Below are 24,053 nucleotides of genomic sequence, written 5' to 3'. Positions count from 1 at the left end.
TATGATTCTGATAGAGACCACATTGAGATGGGAAAGGGCTGTTTTACTGTTGAGAATTATTTTTTGGTGTAATTGCCTATCTTTCAAGACAGAGTGCAAATCTTCCTGCTAGCAGAAACTATACCAACAGAGCCTATCACCATGCCTCCTATGGAATAGGCACTCTTAAGAGATGTTTTGATAAAGTAAATGCAAGATGGAAAATAACAGATAGTAAGTGTAGGTAATTTGGCCTAAAGACCACATGAGGAATACAGGAATAATATTTGATGAAATGCTCTGTAAAGTTTTAAATTCAACACAATGGAAAATTGTATTATCAAGTGTTGCAAAATGTCTTATATCTACCAAGGTTTACTTTCTGGTTTTTAATGTAAAATATTTAACCCCATTTTAAGAATATTTAAAGGTACTATAAAGAGTATCTATTTTAGGCCAACTAAGTTGTGAATAAAGTTCTAATTAGTAAATTTTAGATTTTAAAGTTGAGGCAAAAATTCTAAATAAAAGATATGAATGGACCAGATTCCACATGACCCGTTAAAAATTGTACTATTATAATTAATATTGTATTTTTTACTTTGCCTGGGTCAGAGGCTTTTGCTGTGGCTTCAGAATCTGAGAAATGACTTTTCCTTTTAGTGACCGAGTATCTTTTAGTATCCTTTCTACCAAATTCCATTTTATCTCTCCTTTATTTACTCTTTATCACAATAACATCAGTTCTCAGTCATGGCCAAGTGTATTTTTCAAACTCACTGGTGGCTGAAGCCACTATTTTCCCTCTCCCCCTATGTGTCAGGAGTTGAAGAATGGCAGTAGATTTCCTCCTTAATTTTCCAGTACTTCTTTCTGTACTGTTGAATCATATAAGGGAACAGCAGACAGGATTCAGGCTGCACTGAGGAGGGAAATCATTAACTGAAACCCTTCACTGTACTAAAAGAGTCTACAGCAGTATTATAAGAAAGACTTATTTGTTTCTCTTGCTTAGCAGTTTATGGTGTTCCTTTTCTATATTGGGGAGAAAATCTGTTGTTATATAGAAAAAACAAATTTTGGCAGCACTTTTCAATATTTCAAATTACTTTACTAAAGTAGTTGTGTCTTTATGTGATATTCCAAAATCCTACTCATTTAATTTCTCAGTCTAGAGATTTAAAAATGGCCTGACTCTTTAAAGAATGGAGACTTGGAACAATAACAAAGAAGTCTGAGTATGGGTATAAGGTGCATTTAAAATACATTTCTATATATTTTTATTCTGTACTCCTGGAAGTGTAATTTTCTGGATTTCTTTTAAATTTAGTGTGATATGGGTACCTGGGTGGCTCAGTCAGTTAAGCGTCTGACTTCGACTAAAATCATGATCTCACTGTTGTGAGTTCGAGCCCCTCATTAGGCTCTCTGCTGTCAGCACAGAACCTGCTTAGATCCTCTGTCCCCCTCCCCTCTGCCCCTCTCCCTCTCCCTCAAAAATAAACATTAAAAAAACAGATTTAGTGTGATAAAATATATAAAAACAGACATCTACTCAAAATGGAGAAATACTACTTTTGGGGATACAAAATGATCTTAAAATATTTGACATATTTTACTGTCATTTTTTAAAACATGGATGCTATTACTTTCTAAATACTACTTACAGAAATTTAAACTTATTCATTGTGGAAATATAAAGATATTACAGGAATTCATATATAAATGAATAAAATATAATATAAATGAATATAATATAAATGTAGTCTGTCAGGGTGTACTTCAAAATTTCAAATATTCTAATTAGAATTTCATTCACAGAAAATGAGAGAAAGATCCATGGAAATTAAAGCTATAATATGTTGCACAAGTTATTTGCATGCATTAAGGGAAATGTAAAGTTTGAATATTCTCAAAATCCATTTTTCCCATTTGATGTGTAAAGGAAGAGTAGACAGGAAACTGGCAGAATGCTAATATTTTCTGTCCATAGTAGAAGAGGAAATTTTGATTACAGCACCATCAAATTTTCTTTTTCCCTTGATAGCCAGAAGCAATTTATATTGTCCTTCTCGGATTTTTCACAGATACTTCTTCACAATGGTCATGCAGTTTGGAAGAAAGCTTTATTACCAACTCAATGTTTTTCTTCCCCCCCCTCCCCCCCCGCCACTTTTTCTTGAAGGAAGAGTTTAAAATCTGAAGGCTCTCACCAATTTTAAACATACCGGTTTCCGCCAAGGTAAACACTTTCTACCTCCCATCTCCAGATGTATGTTTCTTCTCATGGACTAAGATAGTGAATTAAACATCGATATATCAACAATTTTGGTAGTTAAGAAAAAAATTATAATAAACCTGAAGTTACATTATAACAAATATTTTTATGTCAATGAATTCTTTGACTTACACTGAGGCATCAGCATATTCTCTCTTCCATAACTCAAGTACAAAAAAGGTATATCAAATATTGAGCCAAATTTCCATGCTAAAGTAAGGAATGGCTATTATTATATTTGCGGTAATTTTTTCTCTGTCCTTTTGACTAAAATGAGTCCACCAACCCTTTTTTGTGTAAATTTTTTACCTCTTTTGCATGTATATACTAATGAAAGTAAATATATGAAAACATTATTTTTTTTTAAATTAGAAAAAATCTTATCAAGAATCCTATTATGGTGGCAAATAATTAATTTGAAAATATAAATTGCTATTCTATTTTTTACTGATAGAAGCCTGCTTTGATAAAACATTTGCTTAGAAAACTTTATATGGCCTGGCGCTAGAGAAAATGTAGAATCAATATATGAAACATATTTTAAAAAATGTGGAGAATTGAAGTGGATAATTTGATAGAAAAAATAATAAAACTTATTTAGGGGAATAAAAGTTTACACAGAAATCATTTTATTTTTTAGTGTAGGAATCACAATGCTCCATCCATGCTGACATGAGCCGAAGTTCATAACCACTGAGTTTCTGGTTAACAAGCTTGACAAAATTGCCCTAGCTGGAAAAGAAGGAAGAAGACCAATTTTACACTCAGGAATTCTGCAAGCACTTCTGCCTCCATAGGGTTTGGCTTGGGTTAGAGGTAGGCTTATCACACCAGCATTTCCTTTATAACAATATGCTTTCAATATTGACAAAATAACTGCATCATTCCCAACATAAATTCCTGGTATTTTGTCAGCTGGTCTTGGTTTCTGTTTCCCTAAAAATAGAGCCTGAGGCAAGGATTTGGCATTGATAATTTATCTGGGAGTTGGTTCTAGGAATCACAAGTGAGGAAGCAGAGAAAAAGAGAGTGAGGAGAAAGACCAACAAACGGTGCACTGATGAACAGGTTTCCCCTGCAGACAATGGGAGTTCAATCTAGCTAGGCAACTCAGAGCAGAATGTGCGTCTTCATATTATGAACTTAGAAAGCAGATTCATTATTCTCTAACTTTGGTGCCTGATGACACCCAGCCCTTAGGCTGAGCAAGGCTGCATGGCTACAGAGAAGCTTTCATGATTAAGATTATTTGTTTGGTTTTGTATATATTTTATTTTTATACATATGATACTTCATTCACAATATATATCTAAACTTACCAGCCAAACCAAGAAGTTTAATAATTGACAAATTATAAAAATTTAATGACAAAAATTCCCAAAATGCTCTACTTTGAGAATTTTACAACTGAAAGTAGCACAAGAAACACTCGTATACTCTTTACCTTGAATCACCAATGGTCAACAGTATGTCTCATTTATGTTATCTCTTGCAATAGTATTATTATCGCAACCCAGAAATTTAACAGTATAATCTATAACAATACAACAATATACACTTCAAAGCTCATAACTTTAATTTACTCAAATATCCCAAAAGGTGTTTTGGGAGGGATATCTTTGACTGAGGACCCAATCAAATATCACTAGTGACATTTGGTTGGCATCTATTTTTAATCTCCTTTACTGTAAAAGGATCCCCAAAATTCTTTTATCACACTGATATTTTTGACAACTCAAATCAATTATCTTGTACAATAAGTCAAAATGTCAAATATGTCAAATTTTCCTGATGGTTAACTCATAATAATGGGGCGCCCATGTGGCTCAGTCAGTTAAACATCAGACTCCGGCTCAGGTCATGATCTTGCAGTTCATGAGTTCAAGCCCCATGTCAGGCTCTGTGCTGACAGCTCAGAGCCTGGAGCCTGCTTTGGATTCTGTCTCCTTTTCTCTCTGCTCCTCCCCCACTTGCCCTCTGTCTCTCTCTCAGAAATAAACAAACATTTAAAAAACTTTTAACTCATAATAAGATTCAGGTTAAATATTTCTGGAACTAATATAACAGATTATCTATGTACTTTCTATTGCATCTTGGCAGAAGTTTTATAATATTAGTTGGTTTCATAATTAGTGACCCTAAATTGGATCATTTGGATAAGGCAGCACTGCAACATCTCTCCGCTAGAAATATGTTTCCCCCTACTTGTAATCAAGAGATGAGAAATCTTTGTGGGATTTCTCCTTGTGTTTATGAGCATGCAAATATCCTTTTCCCTAACAAATTTTTACTCAATGATTTCAGCATCCGTTGGTTACCCTTACTGAAAACAGTTAATTACTTTGGTAATTGCAAAATAGTGATTTTTTAGTTTTGTCATTGCTTTCAGATTCATTATGCAAACTTTCCTAAGCAAAGAAGTGCCCCTTCTCTACTCTTTGGGTGTCATTGAGTGCTCATGAATTCTTTGGTATCCTGTAAAGAACTGTGCAGGGTCCACAATTTAACAGACGCTGGCAAAACAAAACAAAAAACAAACAAAACAAAACAAAACAAAACAAAAAAACCCAACACAAAACAACACAAAACAAAACCAAACAAAACAGGAATCTCTTTCTCTTTCTCAAATTCTCTCCCTTCTCCTCCTCATCCACCCTCCTCCTTCTCTCCTTCATTCTCTCCCCCTCTCCTGCTCACCTACCCACCTCTGTCTTATGTCTGTCTTTCTTTCTAACACCTTTGTGCTTTCTGGCACATTAAGGTGTTGCACTTTATACCGTTCCTTCTCCTGACCCAGAGTTGCGTATTTCTTTAGAGAAGTTCTTGATTCTTTTAGTAGAAATGGCATTTCAAAGTGAAATTCTGGACGTTAGATTGTCTCATGCCTCTAGGCCTTTTCAGTGACAAACTCTTATGTTCATACTGAATCTTACAATTTAAATCCAATACCATATAGTTCTTCCACATCTCATAGATTCCATATTTTTATATACCGTCTCCCAAAGTAAAGAATCTCATTCCAATAATGCCAAAACACATGTCTGCTCTATCCTATAATACAAATAGAAAATTTCCAGAATGGCTACTCCAATATCATAACAAACAATTCTACTAAGAATTTTTCAAGGTTCCCTTGCAGCCTTCCACTGTACCAAAAGGCACCTGTGAAAGAATGCACTATTAAAAAAGAAAAGGCAGGACACCTGGGTGGCTCAGCCATTGAGCCTCCGACTTCAGCTCAGATCATGATCTTTAGTTTCGTGGGCTTGAGCCCCACGTTGGGCTCTGTGCTGACAGCTCAGAGCCTGGAGGCTGCTCTCTCTCTCTGTCTCTCTCTCTCAAAAATAAATACACATTAAACAAAATTTTTAATAAATATTAAAAAATATTATATCCAGCAAGTATAAAAAAACAATGTCAGAACAACACCTAAGTTTTATAACCCACTGTAATGCATCTATTTAGATAATTTTTTCTTTGGCTTCTGGTTTAGTCCTTTTTGTATTTTTTGTAATCATATATCTACATATCAATATTGCAATATATTTTTCCTTAACTATATATCCTATAGATTTATTTATTGGGTGATAGAAATCTTCCTATTTTTTTTTTACATTTTTAAAGTTTTTATTTAAATTCCAGTTAGTTAATATAAGTGTAATATTAGTTTCAGGTGTACAATACAGTGATTCAACACTTCCATACTACAGCTGGTGCTCATGATAACAAGTGCACGCCTTAATCCCCATCACCTATTTCATCCCCCCTGCCCCCAGTAACCATCAGTTTTTTCTCTATATATGGTTAAAAATTTGTTTCTTGGTTTGCCTCTCTCTTTTTCCCCTTTGCTCATTTGTTTGTTTCTTAAATTCCACATAAGAGTGAAATCATATGGCATTTGTCTTTCTCTGACTGACATATTTTGCTTAGCATAATACTCTTTAGCTCCATCCATCTCATTCCTAATTTTTTTTATAAAGCGGAGAAAAAGAATGGCAATTCAGTTGTCATTATTGTTACATATCAACTATTAGTTATTTTTAGGCTTCTAATTGATTCTGGAGGCCTGTGTTTGGTTAGGGCTGTTTGATCAGCCTAATTGATCAACTCACTGGGCTGCCTGATTCTGCCCAGTGAGTTGGGTTTTTATTTTTATTTTTTATTTTTTTTTTAAATTTGTTTTCAACGTTTATTTATTTTTGGGACAGAGAGAGACAGAGCTTGAACGGGGGAGGGGCAGAGAGAGAGGGAGACACAGAATCGGAAACAGGCTCCAGGCTCCGAGCCATCAGCCCAGAGCCTGATGCGGGGCTCGAACTCACGCACTGCGAGATCGTGACCTGGCTGAAGTCAGACGCTTAACCGACTGCGCCACCCAGGCGCCCCCAGTGAGTTGGGTTTTTAAAAGTTTTATTCAATTTATTTAAACCAAAAAAACCCCCCAAATTTTCCCATCTCTCCTACCCTCAGCCCTCGCCTCTTGCAACCACCAATCTGTTCCCTGTATCTATGAACTTATTACTATTATTTTTAGATTCCACATACAAGAGAGGTCATACAGTATTTGTCTTTCCCTATCTCACTTATTTCACTTAGCATAATGGCCCTCAAGGTCCATTCATGTCTTACGTGGTCTTTATCCATTCATTCATTAATGTGCACTTATGTTGGTTCCATACCTTGGTATTGTAAATAAGGTTGCAGTGAGCATGGCGGGGGGGGGGGGGGGGGGGCATATATTTTTGAATTAGTGTTTTTATTTTTTTTCAGATATATACCCAGAAATGGAATTGCTGAATCATAAAAAAATCATAATTTTTTTTTAAACTTCCGTACTATTTTCCATAATAGCTATACCAATTTACATTCCCACCAACAGGGCACAAAGTGTTCTCTTTTCTTCACATCTCTCACCAGCATTTATTTCTTGTGTTTTTTGATACTAGCCATTCTGACAGGTGTGAGATGATCCCTCACTGTGGTTTTTTGATTCACATCTTCCGGATGATTAATAATGTAGAAAATCTTTTTATGTACCTGTTAGTCATCTCTATGTCTTTTTGGAAAACTGTTCAGAACTTCTGCCCATTTTTTAATTGGATCGTTTGGTTTTTGTGGTTGCTGACTTCTATAAGTTCTTTATATATTTTGAATATTAGCCCTTTATTGTATATATACTTTGCAAATATTTTCTCCCATTCAGTAAGTTGCCCTTTCATTTTGTTGATGGTTTTCTTTGTTGTGTAAAGTTTTTTACTTTGATGTAGTCCTATTTCTTTCTTTCTTTCTTTCTTTCTTTCTTTCTTTCTTTCTTTCTTTCTTTCTTTCTTTCTTTCTTTCTTCTTTCTCTTTGCTTTTGCTTTGGTATTAGTTTCAAAAAAGTATCTCTGAGTTATGTGAAAGAGCTTACCACCTGTTTTCTTCTAGGAGTTTTAAGGTTTCAGGTTTTACGTTCAAGTCTTTAATCCATTTTGAATTAATTTTTGTATATGGTGGAAGACATATCCAGCTTCATTCTTTTGCATGTGGCTATCCAGTTTTCCCAACACCTCTAATTGAAGAAACTACACTTTCCCCATTGTAGATTCTTGGTTCCTTTGTTGCAAATTAACTAACCATGTACATGTGGGTGTATTTCTAGGAAGCAGATGATAGAGTCTTTTCAAATTTTGACTGCTTCATAGAATAAAATTTAGTAAATAAATCATATTTAAAAAAATTTTTATCAATGCCTTGTGAATGGATGGATACTTATGTGGTTTTCAATATTTTGCTATTTCAAATAATACTGTATATAACCTGTATATAACCTGTCTGTGTGCTATTTTATGTGTGTTGTGGTGTACTTTCAAAACAGGATTATTAGGCCAAAGAATCAATGCCTATATAGCTTGATTAGATAGTGTTAATTTTTTCTCTATAGCGATTTTTAATGATCAATGAATCATATATTGTGTATGTATTGTAAGAAGCAAAATGTAATTAAGTAGATGATGTTTGGGTATAATTAAGAAGCAGGGAAAATAAATCTCATAACATTTTTTTTTTAACAAAAAGTAATACTTGTACTTTAAAGGTCTGATATGTGTGTATGTTTATCTGTGCAAAAATGTGCTATAAGAACGTATAGGGATTTGGGGAACTCAAAGGTAATTTGGATGTTAAAAAAAGACATGAGGTTATAACTGTTTGCTTTAATGTATAATATCTTTTGGGAATTAAGTTTTGAGATGTGTGTCCATTAGATAAAATATGATAAATAGCCTGAAGCTTTAAGATGGCACTTTATAAATATCAGATAATAAGTAAATATACTTTTTTAAAGCATTTATTTAAGTTATCATTAAATTTAAATCCAACTAATAATAACTTGCTTCCCTGCTTATTAAGAACTATGGTAGCTGCATTTTATTGTAAAATAGTGATTACACTCTATTGTATAGGATTTTATGCCTTATATTGCTAATTTAGTGACATATTTGTGAATATAATAAAGTACTTAACCTTCATTATGAAGGCAATTTTACCTAGACTTCAGTTAATTGTGGAAAAAAGGTATTTTGTACATATTTTTGATGAGTGCAAGTAAAATTTTCAAAGAAAAACACTATTATAAAATATAAAATTTATCCAAAAATTAAAAGTATTGTGACTTGGGCTTTATTTTCCCTTTTAAATAATTATCTACAAAAATCTCATAATTCATATTTTCCAGAACTGTGTATATGTAGTTATGTACAGGCAGAGGTCTACAATGTACGGCAAAATAGCAAATTATTTAGAAGATATACAGCTTTTAAACTCTAACAGATGTTAAAATATTATAAGACAAATTAATAATATTTGTATGTCTTTAATGCAAATTTCATTTACCAAAAGCCAAAACCATTCTAGCAAGTCAGTTGTAGGTATTAACTCCTAGAGATTACTAATAATGTTTTTTATTATAATAGCATTTTATGGTTTACAAAGCAACTTCTCAAGCATTACTTCATTTATGCTTCTCAAAAAGCCTGTGAGAATATAAAATTGCATTTTCGTTGTGTGGATTTCATTTATGAATAAGTTTGATTTCTGCAAATGTGTAATCAAAATGTAATACTTGACAATTTCATTCTTATGTTATTCTTCAAAATCTATGATAACCTGACAAAATTCAAGTTGCATCACTACTTCTGTAACTGATTCTTTTGCAAACAAAAAGGAATTTATTTGATGAAAAATCCGCATAGATACAGTTCTCTTCCCATTTTACAAGTTTAGTGGTAAAATGTTCCTAACATCCTAATTTGCTTCAGATTGCATTTTAAGATAATCCATAATATGACCTTAAAAAATTGAGAATGAATAAATTATTTCTTAGATCTCCTAATTACAGCACAATTTTAGTACCAGGGCATTAAAACAAAATATCTTGAAGCTGTTAGGCATCAAAAGAAGGCAGTTTCTGATGAGGTTAAAATTGCTGCGTATTAAATCTTGTGGTATGAAATAAAATCAATCTCTATTTCATCATTAGTAGAATGGTAGTTGAATAGCAATCATTATATTCAAAATGTTGGTAATTATGTAATACTTCTACATAACATACTTTCTAATATTATTATAAAATAACATGAGCTGGAACACTTTAATTTTCACTTGTATGAAGCCAAATTATCAGAAGAATGAAAATAATTCCTTCTAAAGGCAAGTTCAAGGAAATCCTAATCTGGTATATACTTATTTCCTAATTATAATTATAATATTGAAAGTAAAAACATGTTTTTTGTAACATGAGACAAGTTATAAGAGAGACCTACGTTCACAGAAATGTAAAATTTACAACATTCATCTTAATGCTTCACTTTCCGATAATATTCAATAGTATATTTATAGAATTTTGGACATGATATTAAGTAATTTTATCTTACCTTAAAATAGAACACAAGGATATCTTTCTAAGGACAATGACTATCTGATTGGGCTAAAATTTTATTGCTTTTTGCACATGTGATAATTAATCACCACTGTCCTAATTTTTCTAATAAAATGATACATAGACTATTGTCTTTTTTATTCATTCATTATCACAGAATGATAAGGCCAAATGCAATGTAACATGCAAATATTTTACTTGAATATTTTAGTGAGCTTATCTTTAATATGATTTTTTTAAATGTTAAAAACATTTTAATGGGTACATCTATTTTTTCAATTTTTAATATAAAATTTATTGTCAAATTGGTTTCCATACAACACCCAGTTCTCATGCCAACAGGTGCCCTCCTCAATACCCCTCACCCACCCATCTCTCCCTGCCTCCTCCAATCAACCCCCAGTTTATTCTCAGTTTTTAAGAGTCTCTTACGGTTTGGCTCCCTCCCTCTCTAACCTTTTTTTTTTTACCCCCTTCACCTCCACCATGGTCTTCTGTTATGTTTTTCAGGATCCACATGAAAGTGAAAACATATGGTATCTGTTTTTCTTTTCCTGACTTATTTCACTTAGCATAACACTGTCCAGTTCCATCCACATTGCTACAAAAGGCCATATTTCATTCTTTCTCATTGCCAAGTAGTATTCCATTGTGTATATAAACAACAACTTCTTTATGCATTCATCAGTTGATGGACATTTAGGCTCTTTCCATAATTCGGCTATTGTTGAGAGTGCTGCTATACACATTGGGATACGAGTGCCCCTATGCATCAGCACTCCTGGATCCCTTGGGTAAATTCCTAGCAGTGCTATTGCTGGGTCATAGGGTAGATCTATTTTTAATTTTTTGAGGAACCTCCACACTGTTTTCCAGAGCGGCTGCACCAGTTTGCATTCCCAACAGTGCAAGAGGGTTCCCGTTTCTCCACATCCTCTCCAGCATCTATATTCTCCTGATTTGTTCATTTTAGCCACTGTGACTGGTGTGAGGTGGTATCTCAATGTGGTTTTGATTTGTATTTCCCTGATGAGGAGTGACGTTGAGCATCTTTTCATGTGTCTGTTTACCATCTGGATGTCTTCTTTAGAGAAGTGTCTATTCACGTTTTCTGCCCTTTTCTTCACTGGATTATTTATTTTTCGGGTGTGGAGTTTGGTGAGTTCTTTATAGATTTTGGACACTAGCCCTTTGTCTGATATGTCATTTGCAAATATTTATTCCCATTCCATCAGTTGCCTTTTAGTTTTGTTGACTGTTTCCTTTGCAGTGCAGAAACTTTTTATCTTGATGTAGTCCTAATAGTTCATTTTTGCTTTTAATTCCCTTGCCTTTGGAGATGTGTCCAGTAAGAAATTGCTGCAGCTGAGGTCAGAGAGGTTTTTCCCTGCTTTCTCCTCTAGGGTTTTGATGGTTTCCTGTCACATTCAGGTCCTTCATCCATCTTGAGTTTATTTTTGTGAATGGTGTAAGAAAGTGATCTAGTTTCATTCTTCTGCATGTTGCTGTCCAGTTCTCCCAGCACCATTTGTTGAAGAGACTGTCTTTTTTTTTCATTGCATAGTCTTTCCTGCTTTGTCAAAGATCAGTTGGCCATACATTTGTGGGTCCAATTCTGGAGTCGCTATTCTATTCCATGGGTCTGTGTGTCTGTTTTTGTGCCAATACCATGCTGTCTTGATGATTACAGCTTTGTAGTAGAGGCTAAAGTCTGGGATTGTGATGCCTCCTGCTTTGGTCTTCTTCTTCAAAATTCCTTTGGCTATTCGGGGCCTTTTGTGGTTCCATATGAATTTTAGGATTGCTTGTTCTAGTTTCGAGAAGAATGTTGGTGCAATTTTGATTGGGATTGCATTGAATGTGTAGATTGCTTTGGGTAGTATTGACATTTTAACAATATTTATTCTTCCAATCCATTAGCACGGAATGTTTTTCCATTTCTTTATAACTTCTTCAATTTCCTTCATAAGCTTTCTATAGTTTTCAGCATATAGATCCTTTACATCTTTGGTTAGGTTTATTCCTAGGTATGAAACTTGAAATTAACCACTGGAAAAAGTCTGAAAAACCTCCAAAAGCATGGAGGTTAAAGAACACCCTACTAAAGAATGAATGGGTCAACCAGGAAATTAGAGAAGAGATTAAAAAATATATGGAAACAAATGAAAATGAAAATACTACAATCCAAAGGCTTTGGGATGCAGCGAAGGCAGTCCTGAGAATAAAATACATTGCAATCCAGGCCTATCTCAAGAAACAAGGAAAATCCCAAATACAAAATCTAACAGCACACCTAAAGGAAATGGAAGCAGAACGGCAAAGACACCCCAAACCCAGAAGAAGAAGAGAAATAATAAAGATCGGGGGAGAAATAAACAACATAGAATCTAAAAAAACTGTAGAGCAGATCAATGAAACCAAGAGTTGGTTTTTTGAAAAAATAAACAAAATTGATAAACCTCTAGCCAGGCTTCTAAGAGAAGGGAGAGGACCCAAATAGATAAAATCATGAATGAAAATGGAATTATTACAACCAATCCCTCAGAAATACAAGCAATTATCAGGGAATACCATGAAAAATTATATGCCAACAAACTGGACAACCTGGAAGAAATGGACAAATTCCTAAGCACCCACACACTTCCAAAACTCAAACAGGAAGAGACAGAAAACTTGAACAGACCCATAACTGCGAAGAAATTGAATAGTTATCAAAAGTCTCCCAACAAATGAGTCCAGGACCAGATGGCTTCCCTGGGGAATTCTACCAGACATTTAAAGCAGAGATAATACCTATCCTTCTCAAGCTGTTCCAAAAAAATGGAAAGGGAAGGACAATGCTCAGGCTCATTCTATGAAGCCAGCATTACTTTGATTCCTAAACCAGACAGAGACCCAGCAAAAAAATAGAACTACAGGCCAATATCCCTGATGAATATGAATGCAAAAATTCTCAATAAGATACTAGCAAATCAAATTCAACAGCATATAAAAAGAATTATTCCCCATGATCAAGTGGGATTCATTCCTGGGCTGCAGGGCTGGTTCAACATTCGCAAATCAATCAATGTGATACATCACATTAATAAGAGAAAAGAAAAGAACCATATGATCCTGTCAATCGATGCAGAAGAAGCATTTGACAAAATTCAGCATTATTTCTTAATAAAAACCCTCAAGAAAGTTGGGATAGAAGGAACATACTTAAACATCATAAAAGCCATTTATGAAAAGCCCATAGCTAATATGATCCTCAATGGGGAAAAACTGAGAGCTTTCCCCCTGAGATCAGGAACACGACAGGGATGTCCACTTTCACTGCTGTTGTTTAACATAGTGTTGGAAGAACTAGCATCAGCAATCAAACAAAAGGAAATCAAAGGCATCAAAATTGGCAAAGATGAAGTCAAGCTTTCACTTTTTGCAGATGACATGATATTGTACATGGAAAACCTAATAGACTCCACCAAAAGTCTGCTAGAACCGATACATGAATTCAGCAAAGTCGCAGGATACAAAATTAATGTGCAGAAATCAGTTGCATTCTTATACACTAATAATGAAGCAACAGAAAGACAAATAAAGAAACTCATCCCATTCATAATTGCACCAAGAATCATAAAATACCTGGGAATGGGTATATCTAAATAATTGCTTGGTATCCAGTGATTTGGTGAGTCAGAGGGAGAGATAATTTTTTAAAGTTTTGGAGTTGCTGGGTAGGAACAGAATGAGAATGTAGCTGTCATATTCCAAAATTAATGAATCACTGGGTACAATGGAATGATGGAAAAAAATTAATTAATTTGAAATCATTAATACTCATCAATATGTTTGAGAACTTTGGCTGGAATTGAAAGTTACTGATCGGGAACTTAAGGCATGGCTTTGCAAATGGAAGAAATATTATGTGCTTATTTACTTTTTGATAAAGAAGATCTAAACGTATTTACAAATAGAGATGAAAGGGTCAATCAGAGAAGAAAATAAGTTTATAAAAGGCACATAGCTTCATAATATAAAGGTAATAATACTACCTATCTCAACCACCCACACCCCCAAGCATAGAGATCAAGGCATTCTACCTATACAGATGCTTGTGACTAATGTTTCATATGGTGTTAATGACTGCCCTGTATTGTTGCAAATGCTTTCAATTTCTGTCTCATGGAGAGCTCAAGAAGTAACTTTTGGGTCTCTCAGAGCACTGTAAAAACAGAAATGTCATACACCTACTGCAATGTTGTATATGGTCCCTCCCATGTCAGACTCACATTCATCAGAGCAGGCCTCAGTTCTACTACCTTTCATTGATTTACTTATCCTATTTTAGTTTAGTTTAATCCATTTATTTTTAAATGTTTATTTATTTATTTTGAGAGAGAGAGAGAGAGGTAGCAAAGAGAGGGAGAAAGAGAATCGCAAGCAGGCTGTGCGTTGTCAGCACAGACCAGGATGTGGGCTTGATATCATAAACTGTGAGGTCATGGCCTTAGCCAAAATCAAGAGTTAGATGCCTTGATGAACCACCCAGGTGCCCCATGATTTATTTATTTTAAAGATCAAAGTATTCTACTATAGTATTTGGCACAAAAACTATGTTTTAATTATGAAAACAAAGTGTACAGATACTTTCTCTTAAAGCATTTATAGTCATGCAGAAATTCCTGAAATAGTTAACACTGACTAAACATAATCAAATCAAGGTATACTCAATATCTCTATATTAATATATTCATTATAACTCTCAGTTGACTCCATGCAGACCTCTGCGAAATCCCATACACAGGCTGACACTGCCTCTCTTTTTCTTAAGAGAGCTAATAATAAAAATGAAAATTTTATCAAATACCCTTTATAAGTAATTATACACCAAGTTAAATTGTATCAGACTTACCATTTTCTTTAGATCATGCACATGTTTCCAAAGGACAGAATATAAAAATGAGAGAACTAAAAGTTCTGAGACTGATTAATGGAAACCCCAATATTTAGGGTTAGAAGTAGGGCGTGATGAGAAAAAATTGAATTACAAATCATAAAGTTAAAAAACAAAATAGAATAAATACCTTGGGTGTCCTGAGGAAAGGGCATTTGAGGAAAAGCTTACTAATGGTATCCAGACTCACAGAATAAGAACTAAAAGAGAGATTTAGTATCTCTAGTGTCTTTTATTTAAATTGATTGAGGTGGCATTCACATAACATAAAATTAACCATTTTAAAGTGAACAGTTCAGTGGTACTGTATCTCCTTTTACATCATAAAATCTGAGAAGCAGAAAAGATTTTAGATATTATCTACTCTAGGGACAGGTGCCAAAAAGAATTTTTTTAAGTTTATTTATTTTTGAGAGAGAGAGAGAGAGAGAGAGAGAGAGAGAGAGAACCAGTGGGGGAGGGGCAGAGAGAGAGAGACAGAAGATCAGTAGCCAGCTCTGTGCTGACAGCAGAAAGCCCAATGTGGGGCTCAAACTCACGAACCAGAAGATGATGAGCAGGGCTGAAGTTGGACACTTAACCAACTGAGCCATCCAGGCATCTCATGAAATTTTTTTACTATGCTATGGAATATACTATATTAAGCTTTTACTTGGATATTTCCTGGGGGTTCTAGTGTTTACTTTTCTAAACATCGATGATTCCCTAGAGGTCAAGCTTGCTAAGATTTTCCTTTTTAAAGTAAAAACCCCTGAATAAAACCTGGCCTGGTGAGCAAAAATGCCTCCTTGAAGAATGTCCCAGCATTGAAAATCTACCCACGGCTGAACTTTAGATCAAATTAAGCCTCAAACCTTAGTCAATAACCAATTATGTTATTTGTCTTCTGTCAAGCACCCAGTTTCTCTATGACCATTTATCTACCTCTTAAATTAGGTTTGCAACATAAAATACAGACATCCTTTAAATTTGAATTTCACATTTTGTTTATTTTTTCAATCTGTTCTTGTTTTTGAAAGTTTATTGTTTTTTTAGTAATCTCTATCCCCAACGTGGGGCTCAAACCCACAACCCCAAGATCAAGAGTCTCATGATCTTCTGACTGAACAGCCAGGTGCCCCTAATGTGAATTTCACTTTTTAAAAACTACTTTTAAAATAAGCTTTCTCAAATATTGCATGAGATATACTTCTAGCAGTCCCCCATATCCTTGAGGATTTATGTTCCAAGAACCCTAGTGGATGCTTCCAACCATGGATAATTGCACAACCTATATATACTATGTTTTTTTTCCTACATATATGTACATATGATGAAGTTCAATTTATAAGATAGACACAGTAAGAGAAGATTAACAATAATGCACACTAAAATAGAAGAATTATAATAATATATCATTACAAAAGCTTTGTGAATGTGATCTCTCTCTATATATATATATAAATATTGGGTTACTGTATTCAGCCTTCTTCACGTGATGATGTGAGATGACAAAATGCCTACCTGATGAGATGAAGGCAGGTGAATGATGTAGGCATCATGACGTAAGGTTAGGCTACTATATTTACTTTCTGACAGTACATCAGAAGGAGGATCATCTGCTTCCATACTGCAGTTGACTGTGGCTAACCGATACCGCTGAAGAGGACATTATATACACTGAATAATTTATGTGTTGTTTGAACTTTAAATTTAACTGGGTATCATGTATTTCATGTGCTAAATCTGGAGACTTGAATTAAAACTGAACATAAAACTAGACGTGCTGTTTTTCTTTCCTCCATTTTCTTTCCAGAGGAGATTCTTCTGACTGCCCTTTCTCTTGCCTCTTTAAAAGAATTGAGGGTTGGGGTGCCTGGGTGGCGCAGTCGGTTAAGCGTCCGACTTCAGCCAGGTCACGATCTCGCAGTCCGGGAGTTCGAGCGCCGCGTCGGGCTCTGGGCTGATGGCTCAGAGCCTGGAGCCTGTTTCCGATTCTGTGTCTCCCTCTCTCTCTGCCCCTCCCCCGTTCATGCTCTGTCTCTCTCTGTCCCAAAAATAAATAAAAACGTTGAAAAAAAATTAAAAAAAATAAAAAAAATAAAAGAATTGAGGGGGACTGCTGATGGGAAACATCTTTTTTCCTTAATCCCTTTTCTCCCTTGGTACACAAATTAAGAGCACCTTCCATTTTTAAGTACTAAAGACAAAAGCCTCAGTAAAACTCAAGAAATCTCTGATTTCTGAATTGAATTGCAATAACTTAGCATTTTTCAGTTGAGTTCTTTAAAGAATTTCTTTTTTCCGAAGTGATTGTCAGTAAGACATACAGATTCTTTATGTGCAAAATAATTTAAATTGATGCTTTCCCGTGCTTAGAAAGTCTGTTTTGTTGTTGTTGTTTGTTTGTTTGTTTGTTTTATTTTTTCCTGTGACCAAGCAGTTAAGTTTAATTCAATAAAAGATATTAAGGAGTCTAAGTGTGGATTCATTCAGGCCTCATTTTCCAAAGAGCTTTATTTGCAAATACTTGACATTTAAATATTATGTTTTATTTCTCTATTAGTTTTAATTAGTTTTTTAAATTTTTTTAAAGTTTATTCAATTTTGAGAGACAGAGAGAGACAGAGCCTGAGCGGGGAAGGGGCAGAGGGAGGGAGACACAAAATCTGAAGCAGGCTCTAGGCTCTGAGCTGTCAGCACGGAGCTCAACGCGAGGCATGAGCTCACAAACTGCGAGATCATGACCTGAGCCGAAGTTGGACGCTCACAGACTGAGCCACCTAGGCACCCCGCTATTTCTCTATTATTTTTAAAACCACAGAAGAGAGAGGTGTAAATAATTCTTTTGCTAAAAGCCCAACACCATACCAACACCTCCTCTCCCATCCATCTACAATTTTGATTAATTTATGCTGATGCAATACAAAGGTTCTGAACCTAGGGTTGGTTGGCTAATGGGTCTCTGATCCCTTTGACAGTGTGTAAAGTTTAAAACTATACAACTATGAGTATGTCCCTGGATGAGAAGGTATAATGTCGGCAAATTTTCGAATTATTCAGAGATCCACCTGCTTCTTTCTTTTCCCTGCCAGTCTCATTCAGCTCTACCTAGAATTAATGAAACACTTTCTACTTCTCTTCTTTACATATTTTTCAAGTCATCTTCCACATGAGTAGAATGATAGTTTTAAAACTACACTACAAATCACTGAAAATGTAGCTCAAGACCTTCAACTAGTGAACAAAGATCTTTATGATTTTGTTCCAATTTTTATCTATCCTCTTGTTATAAAATTCTTCCCATTTAGTTTAATTTCTAAGTTATTAGACCAGATTAGATCTTACAAATCAAGTGTTATGAAATATGTGCTATTCTTTTGTTTATAGTATAGTTGACACACAACATTCATTAGTTTCAGCTATACAACATAGTGATTCAGTAACTCTATACCTAATGCTAGGCTTAGCACACGTGTAGCCACCATCTGTCACCATACAATGCTATTACAGTACCATCGAGTATATTCCCTTTGTTGTACCTTTTATTTCCACGACATAATCATTCCTTAACTGGAAGCCTGTACCTCCCTCTCCCCTCCACTCATTTTGTCCAACCTCCAAGCCCTTTTCCTCTGGCAACCATCAGTTTTTTCTGTGTATTTATAGGTCTGATTCTGCTTTTTTCTGTTTGCTTATTCATTTGTTTTGTCTTTTAAATTCCACATATAGGTGAAATTGTATGGTATGTGCTATTCTTGAACTTTGAAATATCACTAATTGAGGAAAAGTAGTTAGGAAGTCCACAAATTAGATATGGTTCACCAGGGCCATAATACATCAAAATTGGCATTAGACACTTTCATTGTATTTATTTAATGCACTTCTCCCTGAAGAAATACTCTAGGGGTGCCAGGGTGGCTTGGTTAAGCATCTGACTCTTGGTTTTGACTCAGGTGATGATCTCACAGTTCATGGGTTCAAGCCCTGCGCCAGGCTCTGTGCTGACAGTGTAGAGCCTGCTTGGAATTCTCTCTTTCTCTTTCTCTTTACCCCTCCCCCAGATTCTCTTTCTTTCTCTCTCTCTCTCTCTCACTCTCTCTCTCTCTCTCCCTCCCTTTCTCTCAAAATAAATAAATAAACTTAAAAAATACTCTAACATGTTCTCAGTGTAAATGTACAAGAATGTTTATATCATCATTATTTACAGTAGCCCAAATCTGAAAATAACCCATTGTCCATTAACAGTAGAATGGATAAATAAACTAGGAGGCTGGCTCAATGGAATATTGTATAGCAATGCAAACTAACGATCTGTTACATACAACATGGATAAATCCCAATGGAAAATGCTGACCAAAAGTATTCAGTTTCAAAAGAGTATATGAATTGCTCACTTACATAAATTTCAACAGCAGGCAAAACTATTCCATACTGTTAGCTACCAGGAGAGTTTTTAATCAAGGGATCTTCAGAGTCACTCAAAAACACATTCTAGTCAAACTTATGTATTAAATATGTAAAGCCCAAGGTCCTCTTTACCTATAAATCTTACTTTTTCTTACTTTTGAGTTTTCCCATGTGCTGCTATTCTAAGAGGAATGTTCCTCCTCTGTCTATATAATTAGACTTACATGTCTCTAGAACTTATTTTTTCCAGTTTTTCTTGTTTCTTTTAGTCTAGGTTCGATATCCTTCCTCAGACTTCTATGGCATCCTGTGTTTTCTTCTATCATGACATTTATCTCAGTGAATTATAATGGTATATTTTTAGATTCATGACTTTTATAAAAATTTGTGCATTTGCCTGGGTATCTAGTTCTCTTCTGCTCAGGTTTGACCTATGCTGGGTCAAGTTTTGAAGACGACATATGTACATATGTATGGATATGGATATATAAGAAATAGAATAATTCCTAGATCAGGTAATAGAATTATGGTGACTCTAAATTGAAAATAGGTATTCACAATATCACCAAAAATAATTTTTGCTTTTGTCTTTTCAGTGTGTTCAATAAATTTCACAAATTATTTTATGAATTATTTTTGCTGAAAATATACAGGTCCTTCTGTATACAACATTTTCCACACTTTTGCATTTATGGAAAACTTTGAATATTTGTTTCAAGCTTCTTTACATTTTAAAATAAACGTATAGTGCCTGTTCGACAGGATTTTATTATATATTATGTCATTTGGATTCATGATAATTCTCTTTGGCAACTAAAAATCAAGGATTTGTCTAAAATATTACCACATTATCCCTATATCAAATATTCTTTGTACAGGAGTGCCTGGGTGGCTTAGTCAGTTGAGCACCTGACTCTTTAGCTCAGGTCATGATCTCATGGTTTGTGAATTTGAGCACCACATTGGGCTCACTGTCGTCAGCAGGGAGCCTGCTTCGGCTCCTCTCTCCCCCTCTCTCTGCTCTTCCCACACTCACACTCTCTCAAAAATAAACATTAAAAATTAAAAAAAAATCTGTGTACAGAAAAAACAGAATTGTAAGTGTGCCAATGGTTACCATTTTCTAGATTGCTTTTACTTTTACTCAAAAAGTAAAATTACTCAAATTTCTTGGAGCAATCTTTAAAATCCACCCTTTTATCCTCCTATTTGAAACCAGGCACCAATTGACCCTATCAAGAAAGAAAGAAAGAAAGAAAGAAAGAAGAAAGAAAGAAAGAACAAAGGAGAGAAAGAAAGAGAAAAAGAAAGAAAAGCAAAACAAGAATGAAAACCCTGTTTTGTTTCACTTTGCTACTCAGTGTTATTCACTTAGACTGAAAATGATTTAATAGTTTCCCTCATTTGAGAAAAATCACATTTTTAGAGTATAAATCAAACATAAGATGAAAGAAAATGATTTCTGTTAACATTTAAAAATCAAGTTCATTCATTTAAAATAGTTTTCTTTTGGGTGGCCAATTGGTTGCTCAGTGGGTTAAGCATCCTACTTTAGCTCAGGGCATGATCTCAAGGCTTGGCTCATGAGTTTGAGCCCTTCATTGGGCTCTCTGCTGTCAGCACAGAGCCTGCTTTGGATCTTCTGTGCCCTTCTCTGTCCCTCGCCAGCTTGTCTCTGTCTCTCAATAACTAAATAAAATAAAATAAAATAAAATAGTTATTTATCTTTGTTATTTATTAATGGCACAGTGCTCCTTGTAAATGCTTATATTTGACCCAAAAAAAATTACCTCCATGTTAATGATGTATGAATTTGTAAAGGCTGCTTTTTGATATCCTCCTACTCTACACTAAGAGCTGTCATTATTTAATGGTTGAGATTCGTAATCTAGTTACAAGACCATTTTATACTTAACTTGCTTCCTCAGGATATATTATTTTATGCTCCCAAATCTGAAGATCAAAAACTCAGTATGAATGTCAAAGCCATTATTCAGGACACAATACCACATAATATGTATCAGCATGCCTGCAGAGGCTAATCAGTTATAGTTTGTTAAAGTTACCAAATATGGTTTGTTTGAGATGAAGTTCATGTGATGAGTATGGAAGAGTTGAATTTATGTGAAATAATCACTGAACAATACTGGAGAAAACATATAATGTCTGAAATCTCCTTCTTAAATCTGGATTTTTGTCTCTTAAGCATACTGTTTTTCTAGTATTTAATTCTCACAAATACATCTTTCCCTTTTATCTATTTACCTGTGAATTACCTGTGAATGCTGACTTAAACTGTTCTGCTCACTTTATATGTGAGTTGGGTTTCTACAGATGTAAGAAAGTGAAAACAGCATATCGTTTTATAATTTTAATGAGGTGGAGTAAGCTGGATTGATTGTAAATTTATATAATGGCTAAAACTTTTATAACTAACTTAAACTAACTTAACATTGTTAAATTTCTGATCCTGTTATAAATTTAGTCATGTAAATTCCATGTTTGTTTTTGGTTATAGAATTAGATTTAATGTTTATAGCTTAACACTTGACTATAAATTTTTACTTATAAATACTCTATTGTGCATAGTCTATGAAGTGTTAACATATCAAAATATTAAATAAAGGTTTTTTTTCATTTTCCCATTTCCTGGCATCTGATTTGGTCCCTATTCATTTAGAAGAATACACTGATTTGTGGGAGATTAAGAATGATAGCAGACATTTAAAGAAAAACAGCCAATACACAGTTTTTCAGAATCAAAATAGACTCAGAAATCCAAGATTAAAATACTAGTGTATTAGTTTTCTAGGGGACCGTCACAAAATAATCACAGTCTGGGGGGTGTAAACAACAGAAATTCATTTTTCAGAGTTCTGGGGTACAGAAGCCCAAGATCAAGGTGTTGGCAGATTTGGTTTCTGTCTTTTTCCTTAGCTTGTAGATGGCCATCTTGTCACGTGTCCTCACATGGCCTCTGCTCTGGCCTTGTGCATCCCTGGTGTTTCTGTGTGTCCAAATCACCTCCATGCATAAGGTTGCAGTTAGATTGGATTGGGCTCACTCATATGACCTCATTTAACCTCAATTCCCTTTTTAAGGCACCATCTCCAAAAACAGTAACATTCTGAGGTACTGAGGGTTAAGACTTCAATCTATGTATTTGGAGGGAACAAAATTCAGCCCACCACAATGTGCTGAATGAAAGCACTTTGTGAGTATTCATGAGTGAAGTCCTAGCTAAAACAACAAAGTGGAAGAAGGTAGAATCTTCCATTTCTGACATTCTGTAGTCCAGGGAAGTATATGTGTTCCCTGGGATAGGACAGGGAAGCCAATAAGAGAATTTCTGGAAAGATTCATAGTTTTTCATGCTTGAGAAGGGGCTTGTAGTTGTTCCTAGGGAGGGAATTGGGCATTAAACCTCCAGTAAATTTTTAGAAACATTAGAGTAGAGGGGTTTGGATCAGTTTCCCCACTGAAGATCCAGGGAACAATAAGCCCACTGATGAAACCATAGGGCAGCCACTGTTCTAGGACACTCACAATACAATGCATAATGGCTGGAGGCAGCTTCACGGAAAGTTTTGCTCCTAAGTCATTGGTTAGTCATTTCCTTTTTGTCCCAAATAAAGGCAAAGAAATTAGCTAGAGAAAGTGATCCGTGGTGTGACAGGATGACTCAATAGCAAATAGAGTGGGAGGTGGATGTCACATGAGGCAAGACTACTTAATCAGATGACAATATATCAAGATTCTGACTCCTGCAGACTCCAACATGAGCATATGCTGATGAAAAGTAGCCAGAGATGATTGTACATTTTGGCAGGTATCAGCAGAAGATGGCCATGGACCCGGTGTTTTCCCAAAAAACAGTGGCAGAGAAATCTTCATATATTTGAAATGAATGGAAAACCACGACATTCTGACACAATTTCCTTTCAATAGCCTAAACATTTAGTAATTGCTAACTAGACAGAATAGCGGCTTCAAGAAGAGATTGAGATATCAGGGCACCTGGGTGACTCAGTCTGCTGAGCATCTGACTCTTGATTTCAGCTCAGTTCATGATCTCACAGATCATGAGATGGAGCCTCGTGTTGGGCTTTCAGCTGACAAAGCGGAGCCTGCTTGGGATTCTCTCTCCCTCTCTCTCTGCCTTTCCCCTGCTTGTGTGCACGCTCTCTCTCAAAGTCAATAAATAAACTTAAAAAAATATATGTTTTTTGCATACATAAATTCATAGACTCTGAATTTTTATCTGGTAGACATTTGTTTTTCAAAAGATAATTAAGGTATGCATGTTTGTATGATACCTGGGGTAGGGTATAATTTTACAATCTTTTTTCTTGTCCCCACAGCAAGACAAATGAATTGTTACTATGGTTATAAACCTTAGACTAGGCAAAGTTTCAAACTCTACTTTGTAAGACATATCTTTTTTTTAATAGAATCTGAGCACCTAAAGTTGTTTAAATAAACAACACAAAAACCGTAAATATACTGTGAGGAGGCAGGCAAATATTTCACATAACATGTTTTCAGTGAAC

Source organism: Felis catus, chromosome F2 (assembly GCF_018350175.1).
Source record: "Felis catus isolate Fca126 chromosome F2, F.catus_Fca126_mat1.0, whole genome shotgun sequence".
Classification (NCBI taxonomy): Eukaryota; Metazoa; Chordata; class Mammalia; order Carnivora; family Felidae; genus Felis; species Felis catus.
The sequence above is the reverse complement of the archived record's forward strand: the minus strand, read 5'-3'. Positions refer to the sequence as shown.